Genomic DNA, 21568 nt, shown 5'->3' with positions numbered 1-21568 from the left:
CCAGACATTCATTGTGGAACAAAAGTGATTTTCTCGGCGAGTTAAGCATTTTGAGTAATTTGACGATTGGTTTCAGAACGGCTTGCATTGAAATTTACTATTTTTTGCCAGACATTCATTGTGGAACTAAAGTGATTTTCTCGACGAGTTAAGCATTTTGAGTAATTTGCCGATTGGTTTCAGAACGGCTTGCATCACAATTAACTATTTTTTGCCAGGCATTCATTGTGGAACGAAAGTGATTTTCCCCGCGAGTTAAGCATTTTGAGTAATTTGCCGATTGCTTTCAGAACGGCTTGCATTGACATTTACTATTTTTTGCCAGACATTCATTGTGGGGAAAAAGTCGTTTTCTCGGCGAGTTAAGCATTTTGAGTAATTTGCCGATTGGTTTCAGAACGGCTTGCATCACAATTGACTATCTTTTGCCAGCCATTCATTGTGGAACAAAAGTGATTTTCTCGCCGAGTTAAGAATTTTGAGTAATTTGCCGATGGGTTTCAGAACGGCTTGCACTGAAATTTACTATTTTTTGCCAGACATTCATTGTGGGAAAAAAGTGATTTTCTGGGCGAGTTAAGCATTTTGAGTAATTTGCCGATGGGTTTCAGAACGGCTTGCATTGAAATTTACTATTTTTTGCCAGCCATTCATTGTGGATCAAAAGTGATTTTCTCGGCGAGTTAAGCATTTTGAGTAATTTGCCGATTGGTTTCAAACGGCTTGCATTGAAATTTACTATTTTTTGCCAGACATTCATTGTGGGAAAAAAGTGATTTTCACGCCGAGTTAAGCATTTTGAGTAATTTGCCGATGGGTTTCAGAACGGCTTGCATCACAATTAACTATTTTTTGCCAGGCATTCATTGTGCAACAAAAGTGATTTTCTCGGCGAGTTAAGCATTTTGAGTAATTTGCCGATGGGTTTCAGAACGGCTTGCATTGAAATTTACTATTTTTTGCCAGACATTCATTGTGAAACAAAAGTGATTTTCTCGGCTAATTAAGCATTTTGAGTAATTTGCCGATGGGTTTCAGAACGGCTTGCATTGAAATTTACTATTTTTTGCCAGACATTCATTGTGGAACAAAAGTGATTTTCTCGGCGAGTTAAGCATTTTGAGTAATTTGCCGATTGGTTTCAGAACGGCTTGCATCACAATTAACTATTTTTTGCCAGGCATTCATTGTGGAACAAAAGTGATTTTCCCGGCGAGTTAAGCATTTTGAGTAATTTGCCGATTGCTTTCAGAACGGCTTGCATTGACATTTACTATTTTTTGCCAGACATTCATTGTGGGGAAAAAGTCGTTTTCTCGGAGAGTTAAGCATTTTGAGTAATTTGCCGATTGGTTTCAGAACGGCTTGCATCACAATTGACTATCTTTTGCCAGCCATTCATTGTGGAACAAAAGTGACTTTGTCGCCGAGTTAAGCATTTTGAGTAATTTGCCGATGGGTTTCAGAACGGCTTGCACTGAAATTTACTATTTTTTGCCAGCCATTCATTGTGGAACAAAAGTGATTTTCTCGGCGAGTTAAGCATTTTGAGTAATTTGCCGATTGGTTTCAAACGGCTTGCATTGAAATTTACTATTTTTTGCCAGACATTCATTGTGGGGAAAAAAGTGATTTTCACGCCGAGTTAAGCGTTTTGAGTAATTTGCCGATGGGTTTCAGAACGGCTTGCATCAAAATTAACTATTTTTTGCCAGACATTCACTGTGGGAACAAAGTGATTTTCTCGACGCGTTAAGCATTTTGAGTAATTTGCCGATTGGTTTCAGAACGGCTTGCATTGAAATTTACTATTTTTTGCCAGGCATTCATTGCGGAACAAAAGTGATTTTCACGGCGAGTTAAGCATTTTGAGTAATTTGCCGATTGGTTTCAGAACGGCTTGCATTGAAATTTACTATATTTTGCCAGACATTCATTGTGGAACAAAAGTGATTTTCTCGGCGAGATAAGCATTTTGAGTAAATTGCCGATTGATTTCAGAACGGGTTGCATCACAATTAACTATTTTTTGCCAGGCATTCATTGTGGGAAAAAAGTGATTTTCTACGGCGAGTTAAGCATTTTGAGTAATTTGCGGATGGGTTTCAGAACGGCTTGCAACAAAATTAACTATTTTTTGCCAGACATTCATTGTGGGAATAAAGTGATTTTTTTCGGCGCGTTAAGCATTTTGATTAATTTGCCGATTGGTTTCAGAACGGCTTGCATTGAAATTTAGTATTTTTTGTTAGACATTCATTGTGGAACAAAAGTGATTTTCTCGGCGAGTTAAGCATTTTGAGTAATTTGCCGATTGCTTTCAGAACGGCTTGCATCACAATTAACTATTTTTTGCCAGGCATTCATTGTGGAACAAAAGTGATTTTCTCGGCGAGTTAAGCATTTTGAGTAATTTGCCGATGGGTTTCAGAACGGCTTGCATTGAAATTTACTATTTTTTGCCAGACATTCATTGTGGTAGAAAAGTGATTTTCTCGGCGAGTTAAGCATTTTGGCTAATTTGCCGATTGCTTTCAGAACGACTTGATTTGAAATTTACTATTTTTTGCCAGACATTCATTGTGGAACTAAAGTGATTTTCTCGGCGAGTTAAGCATTTTGAGTAATTTGCCGATTGGTTTCAGAACGGCTTGCATCACAAATAACTATTTTTTGCCAGACATTCATTGTGGAACAAAAGTGATTTTCTCGGCGAGTTAAGCATTTTGAGTAATTAGCCGATTGGTTTCAGAACGGCTTGCATCACAATTACCTATTTTTTGCCAGGCATTCATTGTGGAACAAAAGTGATTTTCTCGGCGAGTTAAGCAATTTGAGTAATTAGCCGATTGGTTTCAGAACGGCTTGCATCACAATTAACTATTTTTTGGCAGGCATTCATTGTGGAACTAAAGTGATTTTCTCGGCGAGTTAATCATTTTGAGTAATTTGCCGATGGGTTTCAGAACGGCTTGCATTGAAATTTACTATTTTTTGCCAGGCATTCATTGTGGAACGAAAGTGATTTTCTCGGCGCGTTAAGCATTTTGAGTAATTTGGCGATTGATTTCAGAACGGATTGCATCAAAATTAACTATTTTTTGCCAACCATTCATTGTGGATTAAAAAGTGATTTCCTCGGCGATTTAAGCATTTTGAGTAATTTGCCGATTGGATTCAGAACGTCTTGCATTGAAATGAACTAATTTTTGCCTAGCATTCATTGTGGGGAAAAAGTCGTTTTCTCGGTGAGGTAAGTATTTTGAGTAATTTGCCGATTTTTTTCAGAACGGCTTGCATTGAAATTAACTATCTTTTGAAAGCCATTCATTGTGGAACAAAAGTGATTTTCTCGCCGAGTTAAGCATTTTGAGTAATTTGCCGATGGGTTTCAGAACGGCTTGAATTGAAATTTACTATTTTTTGCCAGACATTCATTGTGGAACAAAGGTGATTTTCCCGGCGAGTTAAGCATTTTGAGTAATTTGCCGATTGGTTTCAGAACGGCTTGCATCACAATTAACTATTTTTTGCCAGACATTCAATGTGGGAAAAAAGTGATTTTCTATGGCGAGTTAAGCATTTTGAGTAATTTGCGGATTGGTTTCAGAACGGCTTGCATCAAAATTAACTATTTTTTGCCAGACATTCATTGTGGAATAAAAGTGATTTTCTCGGCGAGTTAAGCATTTTGAGTAATTTGCCGATTGGTTTCAGAACGGATTGCATTGAAATTTACTATTTTTTGCCAGACATTCATTGTGGAACAAAAGTGATTTTCTCGGCGAGTTAAGCATTTTGTGTAATTTGCCGATTGGTTTCAGAACGGCTTGCATCACAATTAACTATTTTTTGCCAGGCATTCATTGTGGAACAAAAGTGATTTTCTCGGCGAGTTAAGCATTTTGAGTAATTTGCCGATTGGTTTCAGAACGGCTTGCATCACAATTGACTATCTTTTGCCAGCCATTCATTGTGGAACAAAAGTGACTTTGTCGCCGAGTTAAGCATTTTGAGTAATTTGCCGATGGGTTTCAGAACGGCTTGCACTGAAATTTACTATTTTTTGCCAGCCATTCATTGTGGAACAAAAGTGATTTTCTCGGCGAGTTAAGCATTTTGAGTAATTTGCCGATTGGTTTCAAACGGCTTGCATTGAAATTTACTATTTTTTGCCAGACATTCATTGTGGGGAAAAAAGTGATTTTCACGCCGAGTTAAGCGTTTTGAGTAATTTGCGATGGGTTTCAGAACGGCTTGCATCAAAATTAACTATTTTTTGCCAGACATTCACTGTGGGAACAAAGTGATTTTCTCGACGCGTTAAGCATTTTGAGTAATTTGCCGATTGGTTTCAGAACGGCTTGCATTGAAATTTACTATTTTTTGCCAGGCATTCATTGCGGAACAAAAGTGATTTTCACGGCGAGTTAAGCATTTTGAGTAATTTGCCGATTGGTTTCAGAACGGCTTGCATTGAAATTTACTATATTTTGCCAGACATTCATTGTGGAACAAAAGTGATTTTCTCGGCGAGATAAGCATTTTGAGTAATTTGCCGATTGGTTTCAGAATGGCTTGCATTGAAATTTACTATTTTTTGCCAGACATTCATTTTGGAACAAAAGTGATTTTCTCGGCGAGTTAAGCAATTTGAGAAATTTGCCGATTGGTTTCAGAACGGCTTGCATCACAATTAACTATTTTTTGCCAGGCATTCATTGTGCAACAAAAGTGATTTTCTCGGCGAGTTAAGCATTTTGAGTAATTTGCCGATTGCTTTCTGCACGGCTTGCATTGAGATTTACTATTTTTTGCCAGACATTCATTGTGGAACAAAAGTGATTTTCTCGGCGAGTTAAGCATTTTGAGTAAATTGCCGATTGATTTCAGAACGGCTTGCATCACAATTAACTATTTTTTGCCAGGCATTCATTGTGGGAAAAAAGTGATTTTCTACGGCGAGTTAAGCATTTTGAGTAATTTGCGGATGGGTTTCAGAACGGCTTGCAACAAAATTAACTATTTTTTGCCAGACATTCATTGTGGGAATAAAGTGATTTTTTTCGGCGCGTTAAGCATTTTGATTAATTTGCCGATTGGTTTCAGAACGGCTTGCATTGAAATTTAGTATTTTTTGTTAGACATTCATTGTGGAACAAAAGTGATTTTCTCGGCGAGTTAAGCATTTTGAGTAATTTGCCGATTGCTTTCAGAACGGCTTGCATCACAATTAACTATTTTTTGCCAGGCATTCATTGTGGAACAAAAGTGATTTTCTCGGCGAGTTAAGCATTTTGAGTAATTTGCCGATGGGTTTCAGAACGGCTTGCATTGAAATTTACTATTTTTTGCCAGACATTCATTGTGGTAGAAAAGTGATTTTCTCGGCGAGTTAAGCATTTTGGCTAATTTGCCGATTGCTTTCAGAACGACTTGATTTGAAATTTACTATTTTTTGCCAGACATTCATTGTGGAACTAAAGTGATTTTCTCGGCGAGTTAAGCATTTTGAGTAATTTGCCGATTGGTTTCAGAACGGCTTGCATCACAAATAACTATTTTTTGCCAGACATTCATTGTGGAACAAAAGTGATTTTCTCGGCGAGTTAAGCATTTTGAGTAATTAGCCGATTGGTTTCAGAACGGCTTGCATCACAATTAACTATTTTTTGCCAGGCATTCATTGTGGAACAAAAGTGATTTTCTCGGCGAGTTAAGCAATTTGAGTAATTAGCCGATTGGTTTCAGAACGGCTTGCATCACAATTAACTATTTTTTGGCAGGCATTCATTGTGGAACTAAAGTGATTTTCTCGGCGAGTTAATCATTTTGAGTAATTTGCCGATGGGTTTCAGAACGGCTTGCATTGAAATTTACTATTTTTTGCCAGGCATTCATTGTGGAACGAAAGTGATTTTCTCGGCGCGTTAAGCATTTTGAGTAATTTGGCGATTGATTTCAGAACGGATTGCATCAAAATTAACTATTTTTTGCCAACCATTCATTGTGGATTAAAAAGTGATTTCCTCGGCGATTTAAGCATTTTGAGTAATTTGCCGATTGGATTCAGAACGTCTTGCATTGAAATGAACTAATTTTTGCCTAGCATTCATTGTGGGGAAAAAGTCGTTTTCTCGGTGAGGTAAGTATTTTGAGTAATTTGCCGATTTTTTTCAGAACGGCTTGCATTGAAATTAACTATCTTTTGAAAGCCATTCATTGTGGAACAAAAGTGATTTTCTCGCCGAGTTAAGCATTTTGAGTAATTTGCCGATGGGTTTCAGAACGGCTTGAATTGAAATTTACTATTTTTTGCCAGACATTCATTGTGGAACAAAGGTGATTTTCCCGGCGAGTTAAGCATTTTGAGTAATTTGCCGATTGGTTTCAGAACGGCTTGCATCACAATTAACTATTTTTTGCCAGACATTCAATGTGGGAAAAAAGTGATTTTCTATGGCGAGTTAAGCATTTTGAGTAATTTGCGGATTGGTTTCAGAACGGCTTGCATCAAAATTAACTATTTTTTGCCAGACATTCATTGTGGAATAAAAGTGATTTTCTCGGCGAGTTAAGCATTTTGAGTAATTTGCCGATTGGTTTCAGAACGGATTGCATTGAAATTTACTATTTTTTGCCAGACATTCATTGTGGAACAAAAGTGATTTTCTCGGCGAGTTAAGCATTTTGTGTAATTTGCCGATTGGTTTCAGAACGGCTTGCATCACAATTAACTATTTTTTGCCAGGCATTCATTGTGGAACAAAAGTGATTTTCTCGGCGAGTTAAGCATTTTGAGTAATTTGCCGATTGCTTTCAGAACGGCTTGCATTGAAATTTACTATTTTTTGCCAGACATTCATTGTGGAACAAAAGTGATTTTCTCGGCCAGTTTAGCATTTTGAGTAATTAGCCGATTGGTTTCAGAACGGCTTGCATCACAATTAACTATTTTTTGCCAGGCATTCATTGTGGAACAAAAGTGATTTTCTCGGCGAGTTAAGCATTTTGAGTAATTAGCCGATTGGTTTCAGAACGGCTTGCATCACAATTAACTATTTTTTGCCAGGCATTCATTGGGGAACAAAAGTGATTTTCTCGGCGAGTTAAGCATTTTGAGTAATTTGCCGATTGCTTTCAGAACGGCTTGCATTGAAATTTACTATTTTTTGCCAGACATTCATTGTGGAACAAAAGTGATTTTCTCGGCGAGTTAAGCATTTTGAGTAATTAGCCGATTGGTTTCAGAACGGCTTGCATCACAATTAACTATTTTTTGCCAGGCATTCATTGTGGAACAAAAGTGATTTTCTCGGCTAGTTAAGCATTTTGAGTAATTTGCCGATGGGTTTCAGAACGGCTTGCATTGAAATTTACTATTTTTTGCCAGACATTCATTGTGGTAGAAAAGTGATTTTCTCGGCGAGTTAAGCATTTTGAGTAATTTGCCGATTGCTTTCAGAACGGCTTGATTTGAAATTTACTATTTTTTGCCAGACATTCATTGTGGAACAAAAGTGATTTTCTCGGCGAGTTAAGCAGTTTGAGTAATTTGCTGATTGCTTTCAGAACGGCTTGCATTGACATTTACTATTTTTTGCCAGACATTCATTGTGGAACAAAAGTGATTTTCTCGGCGAGTTAAGCATTTTGAGTAATTTGCCGATGGGTTTCAGAACGGCTTGCATTGAAATTTATTATTTTTTGCCGGACATTCATTGTGGGAAAAAGTGATTTTCTCGGCGAGTTAAGCATTTTGAGTAATTAGCCGATTGGTTTCAGAACGGCTTGCCATTTTTTGCCAGGCATTATTTGCCAGGAACTATTTTTTGCCAGGCATTGATTGTGGAATAAAATGCTTAACTCGCTGAGAAAATCACTTTTGTTCCACAATGAATGTCTGGCAAAAAATAGTAAATTTCAATGCCAGCCGTTCTGAAACCAATCGGCAAATTACCCAAAACGCTTAACGCGCCGAGAAAATCATTTTTTCCCACAATGAATGTCTGGCAAAAAATATTTAATTTTGATGCAAGCCGTTCTGAAACAAATCGGCAAATTACTCAAAATGCTTAATTCTCCGAGAAAATCACTTTTGTTCCACATTGAATGCTTGACAAAAAATAGTTAATTTTGATGCAAGCCGTTCTGAAACCAATCGGCAAATTACTCAAAATGCTTAACTCGCCGAGAAAAATCACTTTTTTTCCGAAATGAATGTTTGGCAAACAATAGTTAATTTTGATACAAGCCGTTCTACAACCAACCCGCAAATTACTCAAAATGCACATCTCGCCGAGAATCTCACTTTTTTCCCCCAAATGAATGTTTGGCAAACAATAGTTAATTTTGATGCAAGCCGTTCTGAAACTAACTGGCAAATTACTGAAAATGCATCACTGGCCGAGAAAATAACTTTTTTCAGAAATTAATGTTTGGCAAAAAATAGTTAATTTTGATGCAAGCCGTTCTGAAACCAACCGGGAAATTACTCAAAATGCTTAACTCGCCGAGAAAATCACTTTTTTTCCAAAATGAATGTATGGCAAAAAATAGTTAATTTTGATGCCAGCCGTCCTGAAACCAACCGGCAAATTATTCAAAATGAGTAACTCGCTGAGAAAACCACTTTTTTCCCAAAAAGAATGTTTTGCAAAAAATAGTTAATATTGATGCAAGCCGTTCTGAAACCGACCCGCAAATTACTCAAAATGCTTTACTCGCCGAGAAAATCACATTTTTACCTGGTATTGGGGAATGAGCCCGGCCAGGTGGTAGAAGTTTCAGTAGGGGAGCATTTCGGGAACAGTGACCAAAATTCAGTAAGTTTTAAAGTGCTGGTGGACAAGAGCCCTTGCTACCCAAGAGTGGTCCTAGGATGAATGTGCTAAATTGGGGGAAGGCTAATTATAACAATATTAGGCGGGAACTGAAGAACCTAGATTGGGGGCAGATGTTTGAGGACAAATCAACATCTGACATGTGGGAGACTTTCAAGTGTCAGTTGAAAGGAATTCAGGACCGGCATGTTCCTGTGAGGAAGAAGGATAAATACGGCAATTTTCAGGAACCTTGGATAACGAGAGATATTGTAGGCCTCGTCAAAAAGAAAAAGGAGGCATTTGTCAGGGCTAAAAGACTGGGAACAGACAAAGCCTGTGTGGAATATAAGGAAAGTAGGAAGGAACTTAAGCAAGGAGTCAGGAGGGCTAGAAGGAGTCACGAAAAGTCATTGGCAAATCGGGTTAAGGAAAATCCCAAGGCTTTTTACACGTGCATAAAAAGCAAGAGGGTAGCCAGGGAAAGGGTTGGCCCACTGAAGGATAGGCAAGGGAATCTATGTGTGGAGCCAGAGGAAATGGGCGAGGCACTAAATGAATACTTTGCATCAGTATTCACCAAAGAGAAGGAATTGGTAGATGTTGAGTCTGGAGAAGTGTGTGTAGATAGCCTGGGTCACATTGAGATCCAAAAAGACGAGGTGTTGGGCGTCTTAAAAAATATTAAGGTAGAAAAGTCCCCAGGGCCTGATGGGATCTACCCCAGAATACTGAAGGAGGCTGGAGAGGAAATTGCCGAGGCCTTGACAGAAATGTTTGGATCCTCACTGTCTTCAAGTGATGTCCCGGAGGACTGGAGAATAGCCAATGTTGTTCCTCTGTTTAAGAAGAGTAGCAAGGATAATCCAGAGAACTACAGGCCGGTGAGCCTTACTTCAGTGGTAGGGAAATTACTGGAGAGAATTCTTCGAGACAGGATCTACTCCCATTTGGAAGCAAATGGATGTATTAGTGAGAGGCAGCATGGTTTTGTGAAGGGGAGGTCGTGTCTCACTAACTTGATAGAGTTTTTCGAGGAGGTCACAAAGATGATTGATGCAGGTAGGGAAGTGGATGTTGTCTATATGGACTTCAGTAAGTCCTTTGACAAGGTCCCTCATGGTAGACTAGTACAAAAGGTGACGTCACACGGGATCAGGGGTGAGCTGGCAAGGTGGATACAGAACTTGCTAGGTCATAGAAGGCAGAGAGTAGCAATGGAAGGATGCTTTTCTAATTGGAGGGCTGTGACCAGTGGTGTTCTGCAGGGATCAGTGCTGGGACCTTTGCTGTTCGTAGTATATATAAATGATTTGGAGGTAAATGTAACTGGTCTGATTAGTAAGTTTGCAGACGACACAAAGGTTGGTGGAATTGCGGGTAGCGATGAGGACTGTCAGAGGATACAGCAGGATTTAGAATGTTTGGAGACTTGAGCGGAGAGATGGCAGATGGAGATTAATCCGGACAAATGTGAGGTAATGCATTTTGGAAGGTCTAATGCAGGTAGGGAATATACAGTGAATGGTAGAACCCTCAAGAGTATTGAAAGTCAGAGAGATCTAGGAGTACAGGTCCACAGGTCATTGAAAGGGGCAACACAGGTGGAGAAGGTAGTCAAGAAGGCATACGGCATGCTTGCCTTCATTGGCCGGGGCATTGAGTATAAGAATTGGCAAGTCATGTTGCAGCTGTATAGAACCTTAGTTAGGCCACACTTGGAGTATAGTGTTCAATTCTGGTCGCCACACTACCAGAAGGATGTGGAGGCTTTAGAGAGGGTGCAGAAGAGATTTACCAGAATGTTGCCTGGAATGGAGGGCATTAGCTATGAGGTTGAATAAACTCGGTTTGTTCTCACTGGAAAGACAGAGGTTGAGGGGCGACCTGATAGATGTCTACAAAATTATGAGGGGCATAGACAGAGTGGATAGTCAGAGGCTTTTCCCCAGGGTAGAGGGGTCAATTCCTAGGGGGCATAGGTTTAAGGTGAGAGGGGCAAGGGGACATCTTAGAGTAGATGTACGAGGCAAGTTTTTTACGCAGAGGGTATTGGGTGCCTGGAATTCGCTACCGGAGGATGTGGTGGAAGCAGGGACGATAGTGACATTTAAGGGGCATCTTGACAAATACATGATTGGATGGGAATAGAGGGATACGGACCCAGGAAGTGGAGAAGATTGTAGTTTAGTCGGGCAGCATGGTCGGCATGGGCTTGGAGGGCCGAAGGGCCTGTTCCTGTGCTGTACATTTCTTTGTTCTTTGTTCTTAGATAGACAAATAGATCGTTAGATTGATAGATAGTGAGATAGATTGATAGATAGATAGATAGATCAATAGATCGATTGATCAATAGATTGATTGATCGATTGATCGATAGATCGATAGATCGATAGATCGATTGATAGATAGATAGATAGATAGATAGAAAGATAGATGGATAGATAGGTAGGTAGATAGATAGAAAAATAGATATATAGACAGATAGTTAGATAGTTAAATAGGATAAACAGGTCGATACTAATATAGATACATATATATATTGGTAGATAGATAGATAGATAGATAAATAGATAGATAGATAGATGGATAGGTAGATAGATAGATTGATTGATAGATAGATAGACAAAGAGATCGTTAGATTAATAGATTGATAGATAGGTAGATATATGTATAGATAGATAGACAGACAGATAGATAGACAGGTAGATAGATATCAACCATCTATCTATATATCTACCTGTTTATCTATCTATCTATCTTTCTATCAATCTTACTATCTATCTATCTTTCTATCTATCTGTCTGTCAATCTGACTGTCTAAATATCCGTCTATCTGTCTACCTATCTATCTATCTATAAATCTATCTATCTATCTATCTACCTATCTATGTATCTATCTATCTGTCTATCTGTATATCTATCTATCTATCTATGTATATACCTATCTATGTATCTACCTATCTATCTACCTATCTATCTATCTATCTATCCATCTAACTATCTAACTATCTTTCATTCTATCTATCTAACTATATATCTATCTATCAATCTATCTATCTATCTATTTCTCTCTCTCTGTCTCCATCTGTCTACCTGTCTATCTCTCTATCGATCACTCTGTCTACATGTCCGCATATCTGTAACTATCTATAACTCATCGCTATCTGTCTATCTATCTATCTATCTCTCTCTCTCTCTTTCTGTCTATCTATCTCTCTACCTCTCTATCTATCTATCTATCTAACTATCTATCTATATATCTATCTATCTAGCTATGTATCTATTTACCTGTCCGTCGATAGATAACTATCTATCTCTCTCTATCTATCTGACTGTTGATCTTTCTGTCTCTCTCTATCTCCCTCTCTCTCTCTATCCATCTATCTATCTATCCCTCTGTCAATCACTTTATCGCTCTCTCCCTCTCTCTATCTCAATCTATTAATCTATCAAACTATCTATCTATCTCTATATCTATCTTTCTATTTATCTCTCTGTCTCTATCCCAATCTCTATCTGAATTTCTCCCTCTCAATCTCTCCCTCGCAATCTCTCTCTCTCCCTCTTCTATCTGTCAATCTATCTATATCTCTAACTATCTCCCTGTCTATCTATCTATCTATCTGTCTATCTATCTGTCTAGCGATCTCTCTCGATCTGCCTATCTGTATATATTGCTATCTATCTTTCTATCTGCCCATCTATCCATCTGTCTGTCTATCAATCTCCCTCTCTCTCTGCCTCACTATCTATCTATCTATCAATCTTTCTATCGATCTATCTATCTATCTATCTATCTCCCCAACAGTGTACCAATCCATGAATTCGACTATCTATCTATCTATCTATCTATCTATATATCTATCTATCTATCTATCAATCTATCTCTCCAACAGTGTACCTATCCATGAATTCGACTATCTATCTATTTGTCTGCCTGTCTGTCTATCTATCTGTCTATCTATCTGTTTATCGATCTCTCTCTATCTGCCTATCTCTTTATATTGCTATCTATCTTTCTATCTGTATCCATATCTATATCTATGTCTCTATCTATCTATCTACTGGATGCTGATCCTGGTAGCACTACGGATCCAGAGGACTGGAGTCTCCCTATCGTGTGGGCATCATAACTACATGTGAGTATGCCTCTCAAATTCAGCAAGACGCCTACCTATCCTCAATGTGGATTCCGCGGACGAATGGCGTGCTCTCATACAAGTAAATCAATGCAGCATCCAGTTCAAGCTGGACACTGGTGCTTCTGCCAATCTCATATCTCAAGCTGATTTTGACCGCATTAAAAAGCAACCCAAAATTCTTCTGCCAGCCTGCCAGGTCCTTGATTATAATGGCAATGCCTTGACTGCACGAGGATATTGTCATCTATTCATCTCCAACATGACCATAGCACAGGGCTAAATCGCTGGCTTTGAAAGCAGACCAAGGCAGGCTAGCAGCACGGTTCAATTCCCGTATCAGCATCCCCGAACAGGCGCCGGAATATGGCGACTAGGGGCTTTTCACAGTAACTTCATTTGAAGCCTACTTGTGACAATAAGCGACTTCATTCAATGTCAAACTGCGATTCGAAATGGTCAAGCCTGATAAGGCATCCCTGTTCGGTGCCCATGCATGCATGCTACTCAACCTCGTACAGCGAGTCCATGCCATGTCTTCTTCCAATGTGGATCTTCAGGTTGACATTGATGACATCCTTGCTCAATATCTGGATGTGTTTGATGGAATGTGCACTCTGCCATACTGCTAGAAGATCCTACTCAAGCCTGATGCCACGCCTGTAATCCATGCACCATGCTGGCTGCCGGCTCCTCTGAAGGAATGTTTAAAGGCACAGCTACAGGAGCTCCAAGACCAGGGCATCATCTCCAAAGTGACGGAACCGACTGACTGTGTCAGCTTGATGGTCTGTGTGAAGAAGCCCTCAGGAGAGTTGCAGATATGCATAGATCCCAAAGATCTTAACCAGAACATAATGCGGGAACACTACCCAATCCCGAAGCAGGAGGAACTGACCAGTGAGATGGCACACGCCAAATTCTTCACGAAGCTAGATGCATCGCGTGGTTTCTGGCAGATACAACTGGACGAGTCCAGCAGGAAGCTCTGCACATTCAACACACCATTTGGCAGATACTGTTATAACCGTATGCCATTCGGCATTGTCTCAGCCTCTGAAATCCTCCACAGGATCATGGAGCAGATGATGGATGGCATTGAGGGTGTGCGTGTCTACGTAGATGATGTAATCATGTGGTCCACAACCCCCGAGGAACACATATCTCATCTCAAACAAGTCTTTCGACGTTTCCATGCAAATGGCCTCAAGCTGAACAAGGCCAAGTGCTCCTTTGGCATGTCAACCATCAAGTTCTTGGGTGACCAGATATCCCAGCAGGGTGTGCAACCAGATTTGGAAAAGGTCAAGGCCATTTACGCCATGAAGACCCCGGAAGACAAGAAGGCGGTACTATGCTTTCTCGGAATGGTGAACCTCTTGGGAAAATTCATTCCCAACATGGCCTCACACACCACGGCTCTCAGGCATCTGGTGAAGAAGTCCACTGCATTCCAGTGGCTACCCACACATCAAGCAGAGTGGCTCGAGCTCAAAGAAAAGCTCACCACTGCTCCAGTACTGGTGTTTTTTGACCTGGACAGGGAAACAAAAATCTCCTCGGACGCAAATCAGGACGGCTTTGGTGCGGTGTTACTCCAGAGGGATGACTCCTCGTGCTGGGCTCCAGTTGCTTATGCGTCAAGGGCCATGACTCCTACTGAACAGAGATACGCTCAAATAGTAAAAGAGTGCCTGGGCCTCCTAACCAGCATTGTAAAATTCCATGACTATGTCTACGGTCTACCAACATTCACAGTGGAGACTGACCACAGACCCTTGGTCCATATCAATCATAAAGACTTGAAAGACATGATGCCCAGGCATCAGCGCATTCTCCTTCGACTCCGAAGGTACAATTTTGAGTTAGTATGCACACAAGGCAAGGAGCTGATAATTGCAGATGCCCTGTCCCGCTCCATCACCTCGCCCTGTGAACAGGTTGACTTCATCCAGATTGAGGCACAGGTGCAGCTGTGTGCCAGCAACCTCCAGGCCTCAGATGAAAGAGTGATTAGCATTCGTGAAGAGACTGCCAAAGACCCTCTTCTGCAGCGTGTAATGCACCACCTTGCAAATGGCTGGCAAAACGGGCAATGTCCTCAGTTCTTCAATGTGAATGTCATCGAGGGGATCCTCCTCAAGCTCGATCGTATCGTTATTCCTTACAGTCTGCAGAGCTTAATGCTCAAACAAATCCACGAGGGATGCCTAGGTGTTGAAAAGTGTAGGCGCAGGGCCCGGCAGGCTGTCTATTGGCCTGGAATCAGCCAGGACATGTCCAACATGGTCCTCAATTGTGTGACCTGCCAGCATTTCCAGCCTGCTCAAACGGAAACACTCCAGCAACACGAGATCATGACCTCTCCGTGGTGCAAGGTGGGAATCAACCTTTTTCACGCCAATGGGCGTGACTATGTGCTCATCATAGATTACTTCTCAAATTATCTGGAAGTTGTGAAACTGTCAGACCTCACATCAAGGACAGTCATCAAGGCCTGCAAGGAGACATTTGCCAGGCATGGTATTTCACTCACTGTCATGAGTGACAATGGTCCCTGCTTCCACAGCCAAGAGTGGTCCAATTTCGCCAAGCCGTACCAATTCAACCACATTACCTCAAGCCCACACTACCCGCAGTCCAACGGGAAGGTTGAGAGAAGGGGTCCACACAGTGAAGCAACTGCTCTGCAAGGCTGCGGACTCTGCTTCTGACTTCAACCTTGCGCTGTTGGTGTACAGGGCAACCCTTCTGTCCACCGGTATGTCTCCGGCTCAACTCCTCATGAATAGAGACCTGCGGACGACTGTTCCAGCCAAACACTTACCAGACCTGGATCACCTCCCAGTGCTGCAAAAGGTGCAGCAACTCAGGAACCGGCAAAAGCTGAAGTACGATACTCATGCTACCAATTTGCCTGTGCTATCTCCGGAAGATGCTATTCGGATCAAGCTACCTGATGGAGGCTGGTCAGCTCCAGCTGTTGTTGTTCGACAAGCTGCTCCCAGATCGTTTGTAGTTCATATGGCTGATGGCTCCATTGCCAGGTGCAACAGAAGGGCACTGCGCAAAGTTGCCTGCCCACCACCAGATCCTACTTTTCCATATGTTGTTATGCAAGGCCACCAATTTGGCAGCAATCCCACCTGTCAAGGCGCCGTCGTCCCCACTTCCACCTCTCAGGCGGTCGACAAGGATCAGACGGAAGCCCCAAAGATTGGACTTATAGACATTTATCTTGTAACTTTTGTTCTGTATCTGTACGCTAGACACCTCTTATGTATATATTCATCCACTCGCTTTCATCCACTCGCCATTTAATGTAAATAGTTCTACATGTAAATACAGTCGCATATGCTCCAAACAACCAACATTTTTTTAAAAAAGGGAAGATGTCATGATATGCACTCATGCACATAATGAGGTACAGACAGGCAGTGCCAGATACCCAATCAACACACACTACAGCCAAACAACACACATTACAGAACACAACCAATCACCAGGCCGAACACTAGAAGGTCGTCTCCCATTATAAAACACACGAGGCATCAACACTCTGCCTCTTTCCACTGGTGGCAACTGTAGTGACAGCCAGGGTGTATATATCAGTTAGTACCTTCTACACGTGGCTCAGAGCTAGTCTGGTCTAGTTAGTTATAGTAAGCACGCTTAGATTAGTAGAGTGTCAAACCCACAGCGAACTGTATGCACTGTTTAACAAGTTCACTAAAGCGTATTGAACTAACATCAAAGTTTGGAGTCTACTTTCAAGTACAACTGCATCCAGTTGCAGTCCGTGTTACTCCAGGGTGATTAACACAACAGACTACCGGTTACCTCTTCAAAGAATTCCAAAAGATTTGTCAAGCATGATTTTCCTTTCATAAATCCATGCTGACTCTGACTGATCCTGCCACTGCTTTCTAAATATTCCGCTATAAAGTCCCTGATAATGGATTCAAGCATTTTCCCCACTACCGATGTTACGCTTACTGGTCTATAATTCCCTGCTTTCTACCTCCCTTTTTGAATATAAGAGTGACGTGAGCTGCCCTCCAATCTGCAGGGACAGTTCCAGAGCCTATAGAATCCCGGAAGATGACCAACAATGCATCCACTATTTCCAGAGCCACCTCCTTAAGCATTCTGGGATGCAGATTCTCAGGCCCGGAGGTTTTATTCGCCTTCAATCCCATAAGTTTTCCCAGCACCATTTCTCTACTAATGTTGATCTCCCTCAGTTCTTTCCTCTCTCTAAATCTTTCATTCTCCAACATTTCTGGGGTCTGATTTGTGAAGACAGAACCAAAGTATGTATTCAATTGCTGAGCCATTTCTTTGTCCCTTGTTGTGCATTCCCCTGTTTCTGTCTGTGGGGGGGCCTACATTTCTCTTTACCAATCTCTTGGTTGCCAAGATAGGCTAGAGGTGTGGGCTTCGGTCGAGTGCTCTTTCAGGGGCCGGTATCGACTCAATAGGCCGAATGGCCTCCTTCTGCACTGTAAATTCTATGATTCTATGATAATGAATGGCTGAGCAGGCTCAAAGGGCCTAATGGTCTCCTCATACTTCTATTTTCTATGTATCTCCTGCTATTTCTGCTCTGACTAGCACCTGGCACTTGTAGTAATCCTGAGATCACTACTTTTGGGGTCCTTCTTTTCAACTTACTTCCGTTAGTTGCCTATATTCCCTATATTCTGCTTTTAGGACCTCATCTTTTTTTTTACCTTTGCCGTTTGTACCAATTTGTACCAAGGCCACTGGCTATTCCTCCTCCCCCTCCAGAATGTCCTGTAGCTGCTCTGAAAGTCTTTGAGCCTAGCACCAGAAGGGGAAACGTACCATCCTGGAGTCTCGTTTGCGGCCACAGAAATGCCTTCTTTTCCCTTTACAATTGAATCCCCTATAACTATCACATTTCCACACTACCTATCCCCTCTGCAGCAAAACCAACCGTGGTGTAAAAAATTTGGCTGTTGCTGCTTTTCTCTGAGAGACCATTCCCCTCAACAGTATCCAAAGCTGTATATCTGTTTTGCAGGGGAATGTCCACAGAAGATTCCTGCAAAGCCTAGTCCTCATGCTCGGCCTGGTGGTCAGCCATTCTCTTCCTGCCTGTTGAGTCAGAGCCTGCTATCACCTCTCTCTATGTGCTACCGATGATACTCTATGCCTTGCGGATGCTCCACAGTGTCCCCAGCCACCCTCCAGCTCCAAACGCAGGCTTCCAGAAGCTGCAGTTGCCGAAACTTCCTGCTCAAATTCTGGCGCCGAGCATTGGAAATGTTCCCGACTGCCCACATGGAGCACAAGGAACACACAAGGACTTTGAGCTCTCCTGGCATGACTTATCCCTTTAAATTAAATGTTTGGAACATGCTTAATATCAGATAATATAAATTACTCTAGGGGCCTTCTTTCCTGATCCTCATTGCTACAGAATAAAGCTCTTACAAACTACAAACCACAAAACCACAAAAAGACTTTACAAGTTACAAGCAATGTACCTTACCCATTGCTTACCAATCATTTTTCTCCCTTGTAGCCTCTACTGCTGCAGCAGGGTAAGATAACTCTCTGAATATTTAAAATTTGAAAAGCAAAGAAAAAAGGAAAAAGCATCACTTTCCCCCCTGCACTGAATATCTACTGTGCTCCAAATCTTTGATACCCACTCTCACTCTGGTTGTGTCTCAGTCAGGATGTGCTCTCTCCCACTGCCCATGTACAAAGATTAAGGGCGGGATTGTCTCAGCCCACGCCGGGCCGGAGAATCGCCGGGCCGGGCGTGAGTCGAGCGATGCCACCCCGTCGCCAGTCCGCCGAATTCTCCGGTTGGCCCCGATCGTGGGCCAGGCCACAGCGGAGACCCCCCCGCAGGGTTGGAACCCCCCCCGCCCCCCCCTCCCACCAGGCCGCCCCTGGAAGGATGCACGCCGAGGTCCCGCCAGGTAAGACCACAAAGAACAAAGAACAAAGAAATGTACAGCACAGGAACAGGCCCTTCGGCCCTCCAAGCCCGTGCCGACCATGCTGCCCGACTAAACTACAATCTTCTATACTTCCTGGGTCCGTATCCTTCTATTCCCATCCTATTCATATATTTGTCAAGATGCCCCTTAAATGTCCCTATCATCCCTGCTTCCACTAACTCCTCCGGTAGCGAGTTCCAGGCACCCACTACCCTCTGCGTAAAAAACTTGCCTCGTACATCTACTCTAAACCTTGCCCCTCTCACCTTAAACCTATGCCCCCTAGTAATTGACCCCTCTACCCTGGGGAAAAGCCTCTGACTATCCACTCTGTCTATGCCCCTCATAATTTTGTATACCTCTATCAGGTCCCCCTCAACCTCCTTCGTTCCAGTGAGAACAAACCGAGTTTATTCAACCGCTCCTCATAGCTAATGCCCTCCATACCAGGCAACATTCTGGTAAATCTCTTCTGCACCCTCTCTAAAGCCTCCACATCCTTCTGGTAGTGTGGCGACCAGAATTGAACACTATACTCCAAGTGTGGCCGAACTAAGGTTCTATACAGCTGCAACATGACTTGCCAATTCTTATACTCAATGCCCCGGCCAATGAAGGCAAGCATGCCGTATGCCTTCTTGACTACCTTCTCCACCTGTGTTGCCCCTTTCAATGACCTGTGGACCTGTACTCCTAGATCTCTTTGACTTTCAATACTCTTGAGGGTTCTACCATTCACTGTATATTCCCTACCTGCATTAGACCTTCCAAAATGCATTGCCTCACATTTGTCCGGATTAAACTCCATCTGCCATCTCTCCGCCCAAGTCTCCAGACAATCTAAATCCTGCTGTATCCTCCGACAGTCCTCATCGCTATCCGCAATTCCACCAACCTTTGTGTCGTCTGCAAACTTACTAATCAGACCAGTTACATTTTCCTCCAAATCATTTATATATACTACAAAGAGCAAAGGTCCCAGCACTGATCCCTGTGGAACACCACTGGTCACAGCCCTCCAATTAAAAAAGCATCCCTCCATTGCTACTCTCTGCCTTCTATGGCCTAGCCAGTTCTGTATCCACCTTGCCAGCTCACCCCTGATCCCGTGTGACTTCACCTTTTGTACTAGTCTACCATGAGGGACCTTGTCAAAGGCCTTACTGAAGTCCATATAGACAACATCTACTGCCCTACCTGCATCAATCATCTTAGTGACCTCCTCGAAAAACTCTATCAAGTTAGTGAGACACGACCTCCCCTTCACAAAACCGTGCTGCCTCTCACTAATACGTCCATTTGCTTCCAAATGGGAGTAGATTCTGTCTCGAAGAATTCTCTCCAGTAATTTCCCTACCACTGAAGTAAGGCTCACCGGCCTGTAGTTCCCGGGATTATCCTTGCTACCCTTCATAAACAGAGGAACAACATTGGCTATTCTCCAGTCCTCCGGTACATCCCCTGAAGACAGCGAGGATCCAAAGATTTCTGTCAAGGCCTCAGCAATTTCCTCTCCAGCCTCCTTCAGTATTCTGGGGTAGATCCCATCAGGCCCTGGGGACTTATCTACCTTAATATTTTTTAAGACACCCAACACCTCGTCTTTTTGGATCACAATGTGACCCAGGCTATCTACACCCCCTTCTCCAGACTCAACATCTACCAATTCCTTCTCTTTGGTGAATACTGATGCAAAGTATTCATTTAGTGCCTCGCCCATTTCCTCTGGCTCCACACATAGATTCCCTTGCCTATCCTTCAGTGGGCCAACCCTTTCCCTGGCTCCCCTCTTGCTTTTTATGTACGTGTAAAAAGCCTTGGGATTTTCCTTAACCCTATTTGCCAATGACTTTTCGTGACCCCTTCTAGCCCTCCTGACTCCTTGCTTAAGTTCCTTCCTACTTTCCTTATATTCCACGCTGGCTTCGTCTGTTCGCAGCCTTTTAGCCCTGACAAATGCCTCCTTTTTCTTTTTGACGAGGCCAACAATATCACTCGTCACCCAAGGTTCCCGAAAATTGCCGTATTTATCTTTCTTCCTCACAGGAACATGCCGGTCCTGTATTCCTTTCAACTGCCACTTGAAAGCCTCCCACATGTCAGATGTTGATTTGCCCTCAAACATCCGCCCCCAATCTATGTTCTTCAGTTCCCGCCTAATATTGTTATAATTAGCCTTCCCCCAATTTAGCACATTCATCCGAGGACCACTCTTATCCTTGTCCACCAGTACTTTAAAACTTACTGAATTGTGGTCACTGTTACCGAAATGCTCCCCTACTGAAACATCTCCCACCTGGCCGGGCTCATTCCCCAATACCAGGTCCAGTACCGCCCCTTCCCTTGTTGGACTGTCTACATATTGTTTTAAGAAGCCCTCCTGGATGCTCCTTACAAACTCCGCCCCGTCTAAGCCCCTGGCACTAAGTGAGTGCCAGTCAATATTGGGGAAGTTGAAGTCTCCCATCACCACAACCCTGTTGTTTTTACTCTTTTCTAAAATCTGTCTACCTATCTGCTCCTCTATCTCCCGCTGGCTGTTGGGAGGCCTGTAGTATACCCCCAACACTGAGACTGCACCCTTCTTATTCCTGATCTCTACCCATATAGCCTCACTGCCCTCTGA

This window comes from Scyliorhinus torazame, chromosome 5, assembly GCF_047496885.1.
Source record: "Scyliorhinus torazame isolate Kashiwa2021f chromosome 5, sScyTor2.1, whole genome shotgun sequence".
NCBI lineage: Eukaryota > Metazoa > Chordata > Chondrichthyes > Carcharhiniformes > Scyliorhinidae > Scyliorhinus > Scyliorhinus torazame.
Note: the sequence above shows the minus strand (reverse complement) of the source record.